The sequence below is a fragment of the Melitaea cinxia genome, chromosome 8 (genome assembly GCF_905220565.1).
Source record: "Melitaea cinxia chromosome 8, ilMelCinx1.1, whole genome shotgun sequence".
Lineage (NCBI taxonomy): Eukaryota > Metazoa > Arthropoda > Insecta > Lepidoptera > Nymphalidae > Melitaea > Melitaea cinxia.
Genome location: NC_059401.1, coordinates 16,424,692 through 16,437,326, shown reverse-complemented (window position 1 = coordinate 16,437,326; position 12,635 = coordinate 16,424,692). Strand labels below are relative to the sequence as shown.

At 31.9% G+C, this 12,635-nt stretch overlaps 1 long non-coding RNA gene across 1 annotated transcript; it reads left to right on the top strand.

Annotated features, from left to right (window-relative positions):
* Window positions 1-560: 560 nt before the first annotated feature.
* On the top strand, window positions 561-7,795 carry LOC123655935. Its single transcript, XR_006743472.1, has 3 exons — window positions 561-572; window positions 1,971-1,972; window positions 7,710-7,795. It is a non-coding gene; the product is annotated as an uncharacterized LOC123655935 (long non-coding RNA).
* The last annotated feature ends 4,840 nt before the right edge of the window (window positions 7,796-12,635 follow it).

Below are 12,635 nucleotides of genomic sequence, written 5' to 3'. Positions count from 1 at the left end.
GATAAATTAAAAAATCAAATAATAATAATAATAATGCTAGTCTTATAAAATATTTCCAGAGCCACGTGTATATCAACTAGAAAACACTCAGACTCTTACAGTCTTTCTTATAACTAAAACTGATCTTAAAAAACTCGCTTTTACAACAAAAGTTTTGTATCATAAATATTTTGCTTTGGACCCTTCAACGAACAACGCGATAGTTTCAAATCGATATTCATCTTCTAAAAACTAAGAGGATCGAGATCCCAAAAGACGTAGCGAAATCGCCGCAAGGCCGAAGTTGAATATAAAACAGGCGCGTCAGTGGATCTATAAGAATCGTGAATAATACGGTTCTTATTTCAAAGGTTTCGCTTGAATTGAATTAAAAAAAAAAACTTTTTTTTTTGTTTAGAAATACTGTAATTGTGAATATACTTTTAAAAACAATAGATATTGATCTGACACATGTACACGTTGATTTACATCAAATTATAGGGTCAAGTACCTGTTTATTAAACATATGGAACTATATAAACTTTATTTGACATAAATTTTGAACACAAAAAATGAAATCTTGAAATGAAAACGTATAAACGTGTAAAATATACACTAAAAATTGAAGACGCAAATTTTGGTCATAACTTCAAGTTATAATATTAGATCATAAAATATATTATGTAAAAGCAATCTCGTTGCATTGTTACTATATATATACAGGTATATATATGAATGATCACTGTCCGTCATATTGCAATGTCCGACCCAACGCTAAGTGCGGGTCACTGAACAGCTTGCTACAGAGGAATGTAGTGCTGATTATTATGAGTACCAGAGTCTAATTTACATCTATAATTCCTGTAAATTTATATTTCCGTGAAGCTCATATAGGATTGATTGATTGATCGAGGCTGTAACATTCCACTGCAGGGTCACTGCAGGGTATAGACCTCTTTCTTCATGTAGAGAAGGGTATATGAACAATAATAATATTTGATAAAATTATCTAAAAATTAGCCTTTTTTATGGATTAACTTAAAAGATTAATTTATTTGGTAACCTATCAGTACGATGTGAAGAAATCAAAAGTTATTAGTAATTACAGTAATAACATAGACTTGGACATTTACAAATATGAAAGAAATTTAAAATTATTTGTAGTCCTGTGCAGTAAGACCTAATTCTTCTAACAACATTTTTTACATAAAAGAACGGTTTAAAAAAACGAAAAGCAATTAAGCTGTGATTTAGCCTCCTACGTGTTGAGAATATTACCAACTAAGTGCAGGGAAACGATAATGGAATTTATTACAAATCTCTGCAGGCACCTGTGGCGCTAACTCGATATAACCAGAAACCTGCCTGGATTCATTAATTTAGGAAAGCTCAAGGCGATATAGTTCATCTTTTGAATATTAATCGCTATTTAGACAATTATCGAAGTTAATGTATCTTATGTCGAGCTGGCTGAATGTAACGAAATAGATGTAGCTTAACCAAAAAGTCATAAGCCAGATTCATGGTAAATAATAGAACATCCTTTTACAGGCAGTCTTACAATTTACAGGTCGATGACACAAAAAAGTGTGTACACTTATGTACGCACGTAAGAAGTTGTACCTACTTCATTGGCTAGCTAACTTCACGTTGCTAACTTCTTCTTCGTTGTAGCTAACTTCAGGGTGTCGGTTTTTTTCGTAACAGTGTGTGCCTAAAAATTTAATCTCATAATTTTTCCTAATGCGCCAAAAGAGGTATAACTTCAAAAAGGTTCTTTCTCACAATTATCATAATTGATACTATTCGTAAGAATTAACTAAAGTCAGATGTGAATTAGTCAGAAACTTACAACTACTCTGATTACTACTGAATAGAAGAACTAGTAAGAATTATCCTTTTGAGATTGTGTACAAATCTAAATTTCATTTTAATATATATTTTTTTAATTTTATTAAACTGAGTTAGTTTTCTTCGAAAACAAAACTAAGGAGTATGACATCACCACTTAATTATATCGTAAAGATATTTAAGATTTTGTTGCTTAACAAGTTACTGTAACCAAAATATATTGAACAGGTGAAGAAGATTTAAATTCACAAATAACCTGTGTTACAGAAATAGCCGTATAAATTAAACGTAGCATTATTCTTTTCATAATATCCATATTTTCTTGACAGAATGTTTATTTGCATACTCCACGGGACTATTCCGCTAGTCAAGACCGTGCTGTGTAACAGATGCTGCCAGTTATCTGATATATAAGATGGCCGACTAAGATAATTCAAGCGTTTTATATTGAAGTTCGTTAATATTTTTGTAACAAGGCTGAATTTTCATTTCAATTTAGTTTAAGGTTTACGTTGCTATTAAAATGTTTTGAAATATGAAAGTTATGTTTAAAGAAACAAATAAAGTTTTGTTAGATTTTATAAATATACTAACTGACTTCGGAAACGTTGTTTTACCATATATGTTACAAGCTCCTTAATTCCAATCAGCTAGGAATCAGAATTAGTATAGAAACTACAAAAGTTCTTACTACAAAAGCCTGTAAAAACCTAAAGTTATGATTCAAAAGAGCTTATATGAGCCTTTTTGAATAAAATATGGTTTGAGTTTAAATAACTTCATTATCTAAACTCAAAGTCATCTTAAAAAATATTTTATCCGAGCAACACTTTTAAATCTTCAAGTTAGAAATCCGGGATGTCAGTTCTAAGTGAAACTATTACGGTATCACTTGCAATTTCTTCAAAAGTATCATGTCCATTTTCAAACATTAAAAATATTTTTTTATAGAAACAACAAAAGAAACGTCATTTCTCAAATTTTCTGTAAATCCGCAAAAGCAAAATATATGTACAAAGATACGAGACTTAGTAAAAAATCACAACCTACCACGTCTAAAGCACAATTTTCAGTTAGATACTAATGTAAACTTAGTATCTTCAAATGTTATTTTTTTAATTTTATCTATCTATAATTCTGGGAATTCTGGGATCATATTAAAACAATACTGAAATTCCGGGGTATGAAAAAGGCTGGGATCAAATTCTCTAATCGTGCCCTATGCCCAAAGGTATGTTAAAATTAATCGCTTCATTAACGATAAGATCAATTTCGTTAATTTTAATTGCTTAATTACCATGTCCATTTATATTTTAGTATAGATGTTATTATTTAATGATAAATTCAAAAGGTTTTTGACAAGTCGTCTCCTCAGATGCCCTTAAAAGTGTATATATCAACGTAGTAGCCGAACTATAAAAAAACTACCCCCCATTTTTACTTTATCAGTACTTTAATAGTCTGGAAATTACAACTTTACGCTACAATTGTGATTGCATAATGTGCATTCAACAGTGGAATAGTCGTCCATTACACGCAACACCGATATATCGCACACGAGCTCCATTTATTTAAACATCTAAACTTGAAGTATTCCAAATATTTAATCACGACAGTGTATCAGATATTCGCACGTTTGAGACAAGGTAAAGCTCGTACGGTAACATATGTTGGTAGTTATGCCACGCAGGATTTCAGTCTAGGTCTAGATTTATGGATGTCTGCCCTGTGGCCGGGGCACGTCTCAGTGATGTGGAGACGCTGGATTTATGCGACGTTCATTGGGGAATTAAAACTGGATACTGTGATGCATATATTATGCAGTTCTTGATTCGATGATTAATTGTGTTCTCATTTTATTTCTCGGTTCATAAATATTTTAATGACAATAACATAATAAAATACGCATGGACAAGCGCAAACAGATAGCATGTAAGGATTATGACAAGTTACTCACAAGTATTGCCCAAGCAAGCTCTTACAGACTTTAAAATATGGATATGTTGTGCATCTCAGATATCTTTACTTTTTTTATTGAGTTCTATTACAGTACGGAAAATGAAATAAAAGTGTTGTTATATTTCTCAAAAATAGACAATTTGTATAAATAATCACATAAAAATCATCTAAAAATATACTAAACACAACACTCTCTCACACACACACACACACACACACACACACACACGCACGCGCGCACGCACACACGCACAAACTCATACACACACACACACACACACACACACACACACACACGCACACACGCACACACACGCACACACACGCACACACACGCACACACACGCACACACACACACACACACAAACACTCATAGACACACAGAAACATGCATTAGTAAACTCTTTTTTTTGTCTCTTGTGATTGAATTATGATAATGTTAAGTTTTTTGTTTTTTTAATTTTATAAGTGTGAATATGGAAGAGCGAGAAATCCTGACACAGGTAAAATACTTACTTAAAAGCATATCTCAACAACGGTATCATGTTATGTAAACGTTTTTCTAAATAAATAATTTATTATTTATTTTTTATAAATAAACTCGATCGATCTGATTATGTAATTACAGAGAAATACCGTATACAAAAGTACGAGTCACAAGTACAGTAATACATAAAATAAAATTAATACATTAATTAAGCCGTAATGCGGTAATCCACCAAGTGAGAGTCTGTTTAAAATGTAATTTATTTAAATACTTCACGTCTGAAAAGCTGTTGAATTTTTGGAGCGTTTGTATTGTTGTTCAACGATGCATTACCGACAGCCTTTTCGTTATGCTATCATTCATAATCGCAGTTGACAGCAATGTAAAAAAAAACGTCTATTTTTATATCAAAAAGTGGATTTAATTACATTATAATGATTTTTACAATGCACACACAAAGCCTTTGAAATTTCTTTTAATATTACTCCTTGTGAGGTTTTATGGTTAAAGATCATTTATTTCTCAAAATAATACAATCCACTTACATGAGAAATTACAAACACTAAAATTAAACAAAAATGTATATTTTGGGTACATTGAAACACAATATATAAACAATTTATAGTCGAGACAAGAAATTAACAATATGTAGGGTAGTATTAAAATATATATACACTGGTTAATAGAAATATGCACAACTGGAAGTGTCATTGTTAAGGAGTTATTTTATATTTCATTAAATAACAAGAATGAATACACGTATTCATTTTTATTTGTTAATTTATTATTAATTTTTTTAAAGTGAAAACGTATCAATTTTTTTTTCCTTTATTATATGTATATATAATTTTAGTATTTTTTTATTAATTATACTTTAAAAAAAATGATATTATTATTATGTTTTTTTTTCCTTGCTAAACTCCATTACCCGTAGTTTAGTTTTAATTTAATGACATTCATGTAGTTTTGTTTAAGCAATCACTTCTTCCCTAGTTATTTGTTTGCTGACTGATGATTTTTTAACCAAAAATAAATGTATTTACTGTTATTTTGTTTATTAAAATTAAATAAATAAACAGTTCGATGAAAAAAAATTGAAATAACTGGAATATTTATTTGAAATTCATAGCACTAAGCAACGATGATTAGTACCTTATATAAGACAAACTGTTATTTAATGTGTTTTAAGGCGAGTGATGTCTGCACCCGTTACTGTCATGCATACCAGACTATGTACATGAACACGATTATTGTAATGTTTAGTATATTATGCTGTTGGTGTGTCAGTAAATAAATAAATAAAATAAAATAAAGACAACCACACTGGTATAATTTTATTAAATAGGAGTTAAAATGACGTAAATATGGCTTAAAACTAATTGTAAAGTATCCTCTCTCTAAATCTATCCTCTAAGAAGTACTAACTAGAAAGAAGCATTTTTTAAGCATATTTGCAGTCAAGCCATGACATATACATTGAAAATGTATATGTCAAGGCATATTATACTAGCTAGCGTAGCTTAAAAAGATTAATACAATATCAAATGGTAAATAAACGAATCAAGTAACGCCATTTATGGGAACCCTATTGGGTAGACGGCATTAACAGAAAACGAAACAAAGTCATTCGTTCAGTAAATTTTTCATACCGGGGTGATCATGAAATCAATTCCAAATATATATAACTCCAAAACTTACTAAAATACATAAAATTTTATACTATGTCTATGACTATACTTGTGTATGACTAATGATAAGTCATGCTGTGATGTGTTTCACTGTAGTTATATAAAATGAGCTGTAATCAATAACACTTCTATAGTCATTACAATATTACGAGTATATCTTAATAACACGATTCCAGCTTACACATTATACTCATACATTGTGCTTAATTATGCTTTAATTATACAAATATATTTAGGTATTATTATGACGATGTCTGATAATTTATGGATCTTGTAGTAAATTGTTTGTTTTGTCTTGTTTCCTCTTTTTTGGAAGTCGGTTAAAAATAAAATAGGTATCAGTTTAAATGTGGCATATGTTCATAAAATAGTGAAATACACATAGTTTTCTTTACACCTAGTTGAAGTTAAAATATCACATTAAATTTTCATCAACTCTTATTTGTACGTTTAAATAATATTCCAAACTCAATTGACGTTACATAATAGTAACATCCCCTAATTATTTCATAATTATAGAATAAATCATTCATTACAATTGAATTTTAATTTAAAATAATTGAACTTTAATAACATTATAACACATTGAAACGTACAAATACTCTAGTTAAAATTTTAATTGGTAAACAACACGCGTGCCAACAGACGTACCGGCGAAACGCACACTAACATTCAGCTAACTATAAATTACTAACTTTATTATAAAAGTGAAGTCGCAAATAAACGATTATTGCATTCGCCAATTCTCAAACTTTCCGCAACCTCGTTTTCGGTAGTTCTTTAAGCGATTATGATCTTTATTATAAAAGATTTAAGGACTCTCAAATTGAGATATAGGTAATCGCTCAGCTGGCAGTGTACCAGGTTTGAAATCGTGCAAGAAAAATAGCTGGAATCTGGCACGCCTCTGCACGTGGTCAGGGGATGGTAACGCGAAAGCCACATGCTCTTTTGCTTCGATACGTTTAAGTTGGCTTGAAAGTGGAATGATAGGGGAGTGCTCAATGGAATTTTTAACGCCACTTAAGATATTCATTTTATTTGTTTCTTTTACGTCTTTCTTTATACAACTTAAGTTACGAGGACAATAATTTAAATTTATATTTAACGAAATAACATAAATGATTCAATACACAATAGCACATGCAGAATTAAGCTAAACTACTGAGGTAAAAACGAAATTCGTTACGTAATGATGGGTTTCAGACCTAGCAATATTATTTATTAAAAGCACTACATAAGCAGAAGTGTCAAAATAAGAACTTACAACTGCTTGAACGAGAAGAAAAAATATTGTTTGATATTATACGAGTAGCCTTATATGAGATTGCCGGTTTAGGCTGGATGAGGATTGCGGAAAACCTAGATGTCTGGCACGAACTTGGGGAGGCAAGTGGACTGCAATGGGCTGAACTGACTGACTGACTGATATACTACTGATATAGCTACTCCTCAATAGTACTAAATGACTAATGACAAAATCTCTCGGATTAAGACTACGCCATCGTAAGTGAGCCAGTAAGATGAAAAAAGGTAGTACTAAAAGACATTACAGAAAACGTTAATTTCTCATGAAAGCTGTTAGTCATAATTAGTGTTCTTATTTTTTTTTTTCATCTTAACTATCAATCACAATTAAAAATACTGAACACTATTAATAACATGTGAAATTTCGCCGTCTTCAGCGATTACGACAAGACGAGATGAAATGTATGCAACATTTGAATTATTTTAGAATATTTAGACAAAAAAAATATTCTTGTAATTAGGAAAACAACTTAAAGTTAAAACGACATATTATTAAATGAATTTCAATATGTTTATTGCAAAGAAACAAAAAAGCGGCGCACATTCATTATCTATAGCTCTCGGGAAAGCGTAAACATTGTCTTGTAGTTCTCGGTCTGACTCCCATTTTGTTAATTCAAAAGACGTGGTCGAAAGAATCTCATTTTCCGTAAAAATATCTTACAATGTAATGACGACGAGTCTTCTCGAATATTTTTCCCGTAATGCGTATCATTTTCGTGATTACGACTTTTTTTTGTAAGCGAAAAAATATAATAGTGTACGTTTACGTCAATATGGAGTAGCCTTAGTTTATATAATGATTTGATCAGTTTAAGGTAGAATAATTGAAAAAGTTTAGAGATCAATGCAATATAACACGTGGTTCAATAAGTCCCGAGACTAAGTACTAAAAAAAGGTCTTTTTTTATAAAATTAATTTTTATTCATCAACATAGTCTCCTCCAAGAGCGATACAGTCCCTCCAACGCTTTTCTAACTTTTCTATCCCATGTGTGTAGAACGATTTGTCTTTGGCTTCAAAATAAGCCTCCGTTGCTGCGATAACTTCACTATTTGAGTCAAATTTCTTACCCTGAAGCATTTTTTTGAGGTCTGCAAACAGCCAGTAATCGCTGGGGGCCAAGTCTGGCGAATAAGGGGGATGAGGAAGCAATTCGAAGCCCAATTCGTTAATTTTGGCCATCGTTCTCACGGACTTGTGACAAGGCGCGTTGTCCTGGTGAAACACCACTTTCTTTTTGTTCATGTGAGGCCGTTTATCCGCAATTTCGTACTTCAATCGCTCCAATAAGCACATGTAATAGTCACTATTTATATTTTGCCCCTTTTCAAGGTAGTCGATGAAAAGTATTCCATGCGCATCCCAAAATATAGACGCCATAACCTTACCGGCCGATTTCTGAGTCTTTGGACGCTTCGGGCGGCTTTCACCAGCCGCTCTCCACTCCGCTGCCTGCCGATTGGATTCCGGAGTGAAATGGTATATCCAGGTTTCATCCATTGTTACATACCGATGTAAAAAATCCTTTTTATTATGATTCATCAGCGCCAAACATCGCTCTGAATCATTGATACGTTGTTCCTTTTGATTAGTTGTAAGCAAACGCGGCACCCACTTAGAAAAAAGCTTTTTCATGGCCAAATTTTTATGTAAAATAGTGAAAACACTACCAGCTGAAATCTTCACTATCTCGGCTATCTCTCGCAATTTTACCTTCCGATCTTCCAATACGATTTTGAGGACTTGGTTAATATTTTGTTGAGTCACTGCTTCATTTGGACGACCTGAGCGTTCCCCATCATTGGTGTCCATGTGACCGCGTTTGAAGTCGGCATACCACCGACAAATGCTTGCTTTAGAGGGAGCTGATCCTGCATAACATTTTATAAGCCATTGCTGTGCTTCAACGGTATTTTTTCCCATTAAAAAACAATGTTTTATCAACACGCGAAACTCGTTTTTTTCCATTGTATCGAAATTACAACCGTAGCGTCACTTAAATGTTTCAAAATCAATAATTTTATTGTTCTATTTTTAAAAATTTGACACATATTCTTGTATTGATAGCCAGTACTTTTTAAAAATCAAAAGAGTTTTTAATATATGCGCCATTTCCAGGTTAGTCTCGGGACTTATTGAATGATCTAGTACACAATAATTTCAAAGCTTAAACAAATTATGTTGCTTTAAATCATCATATATCATTACATAGTTTAAAACAAAGTCGCGTATCGCTGTCTGTATGCTTAGATCTTTAAAACTATGTAACGGATTTTGATGCGGCTTTCTTTAGTAAATAGAATGAGTCCAATGGAAGGTTTATATGTATAATAGATGCATAATATAGTAGAGGAACTTTTATTTTTATTTTATTAATCCAATGTCTAGTGCTCATAACTTTAGCTAACAAAAACTAAGCATTACAGTTTTTCGTACCGCGTTTTATTGTTTAAATTGAGCCTATTTATTTAGGTTTAAATAAATAAATAACACTACACACGTGTGTGTATTGTGTAGATAGTTATATCGTCTGTTCCTAAAGTAAGCAACTTAATGCTTGTGTTATAGGTAACAGCCGACTGGTATAGCTACATTTTTTTTCGATAAACATACTTATAAATAATACATATATAAATATATAAATAAATATTTATATTAAAACCAGACTCGGGGTGGGAATCGAACACACAACCCTCGGAGCAGAAAGCAGGGCCACTACAAACTGGCTAGTCAATTGCAAATTAATAGACAATAAAAAAAAATAGTGAAATTAACAAAGTTATTTCATAAGGATAAATAAATTTATTATTTCATAATAAAACGCTAAACCGATTACCGCCCACAACCACGACCGCTAGATATTTAATAATGTGTAACCGCGAAAATATTTGTACATTATTTGTTTGAACGGTATTCACATTTAGATAGATTTTAATGAATAATATTATAAAATTTATTATTTTATATTAATTTTTACTCGTCTGTGTTAGTATTTTTTAACATTTGGACATGACAACGTCTAATAAATCGATGAATGATCAATGATACATATACGAAAAAGGATGACTCATTGTAGCGTTACGCTCATTATAGCGTAGCGCCCCTTGTCCCGTTACGCTCATTGTACGCTTACACCGCATCTATCTCTTCCACTCGATTGGCCTATGTGTCCGAGGAGATGTTTTGTTATGACGTTGTCACGTTAAACTATCGTCCATAAGCCAACTTTACAGACAACCATTTTTTTTTACTACAGTTTTTATGAACCCGACAAAATATAATTCTAAGCTCTATTACCATTTCTAGTTGTATTCTAGAGGCCTCTCTCTACATGGAGAAATAGGCATAGCAGTAGGGTGTTACTAGCTGAATGCATGAGTACAGCTCTATTGATACAAAAAAAAAAAAATTGACCGCTCCAGCGGGATTCGAACCCGCGTCTTCGACATACCGTGTCGACGCTCTAGCCAATTAAGCTATGGAGTTTCGCTCTAGCGGGTATATCGTTCCATAGCTTAATTGGCTAGAGCGTCGACACGGTATATCGATGACGCGGGTTCGAATCCCGCTGGAGCGGTCAATTTTTGATATGATATTCAAAAATGTTTAGAATTCCTAATTGTGGGTAACACAAAAATAAAAATCGTACATATTAAAAAAAAAAAAACATTTAAATGAAATTCCTGTAAGATTGAAGAGCTATAAAAACGTTTATCCGACGTTCTATAAACGTCCTCCTTCACGACACAATCACATGAATACTTTACAAAACTGTCTACCAGGTGGCCTGACAATCGATTCGTAGAACTAATTTTATAGTCCATTGGTAGTCCGTAAGAAATACGGTTACCTTCACTGGAAAGCGTGTCGTTTTTACTGTCTATTTGAATAAAGAATGCACAATTACTACAGAGTAAATACACTTTTTGAGTGCTGTAGTATTTAACTACGTGATCTATTATGTAAGGATTGATCGTTGATACAATTTTGCATAGCTTCTTGAAATAGCAGTTGACAGGAGAAGGTGAAAAGGGCCATATAATATTAAATATTGCATTTATTTTTTTAATCTGCGCCCCCTTTGACAAGTGACATAAGTCGAAAATTATCATTTTACACGAGAGCAAAAACAAGGTTTCGAAAAATTCTTGTAAGTGCGCTAGGTTCAATTTGAGTATTTTATTTTTTAGAGTAAAATATTCTTTTTAAAATTATTAGGTTTTTTTGATAAGCATTTAATTCTAAAGGTAAATTACGAAAAAAACTTTTTGAGAGGTTAAGCCTGACTTGTTTTCTAGTTGGGGATAGAAAAAATATAAGATACTTTTAAAAATAAATTTATGATGTTACTACTATAAAAATTAAATTATTTAAAAGTATTTTTAATAGCTGATGCTTGAATATTGAATATATATCATTAGTAAATGTAATATTTAAGAATAACTTCAACGGTCATCGATTAGCGATAATAAATCATTTTGTAACGAATGTATTTTAAACTTGACTTTGCTGAAAGTACTGATTAAAAATTTTAGTATTTTTAATGTTTTTAATCCATACATAATATAATCACGCCTCTTTCCCGCAGGGGTAGGCAGATACCACTTCTTTCCACTTGCTACGATCCTTACATACTTGTTTTGCTTCGTCCACTTTTAAATATTTATGAACTCACTAGCCCGTTGGCGCAGTTTGTAGTGACCCTGCTTTCTGCTCCGAGGGTTGTAGGTTCGAGTCGGGGTGTAATATAAATATTTATTTATATATTTATATGTGTATTATTTATAAGCATGTTTATCGAAAAAAAATGAAGCTATATACCAGTCGGCTGTTACCTATAACACTAGCATTAAATTGCTTACTTTAGGAACAGACGACCGTGTGTGTATTGTGTAGATATTTATTTATTATTAAATATTAATCGATTCAATTTAGATTTCTTCTTTGATTAACTCTTTCCTTACTTAAAAATAATACCATTTAAAGGAAGAAACCGGTTCTCGATATGTACTCAAACAAAAGCTCTATTCGCTCTATTCAATTCCATTTGAAGTTCAGCGCTAAACAAATACAACATATTTATACAAAACATAAAAAAACGAATATTATTTATATAGCAAAGCGCATCTCCGCACCGCACTCTGGATTATCCGACCGCTGTTGCGTATATTTATTTATTTAAATACACGCGGTGAACAGAAGCAAATGATAGCGATGTTTTGTATGGAATTATTGAAAACCGACCGTGTGAACGTACCTGTCGTTGACAACGCTTGAATTATATATTGTAGGCTGAACCGTAATGATACTGTTTTGCGATTTACCTTGTCATTTATTTAAGTTCGTGTGTGAGGGTAT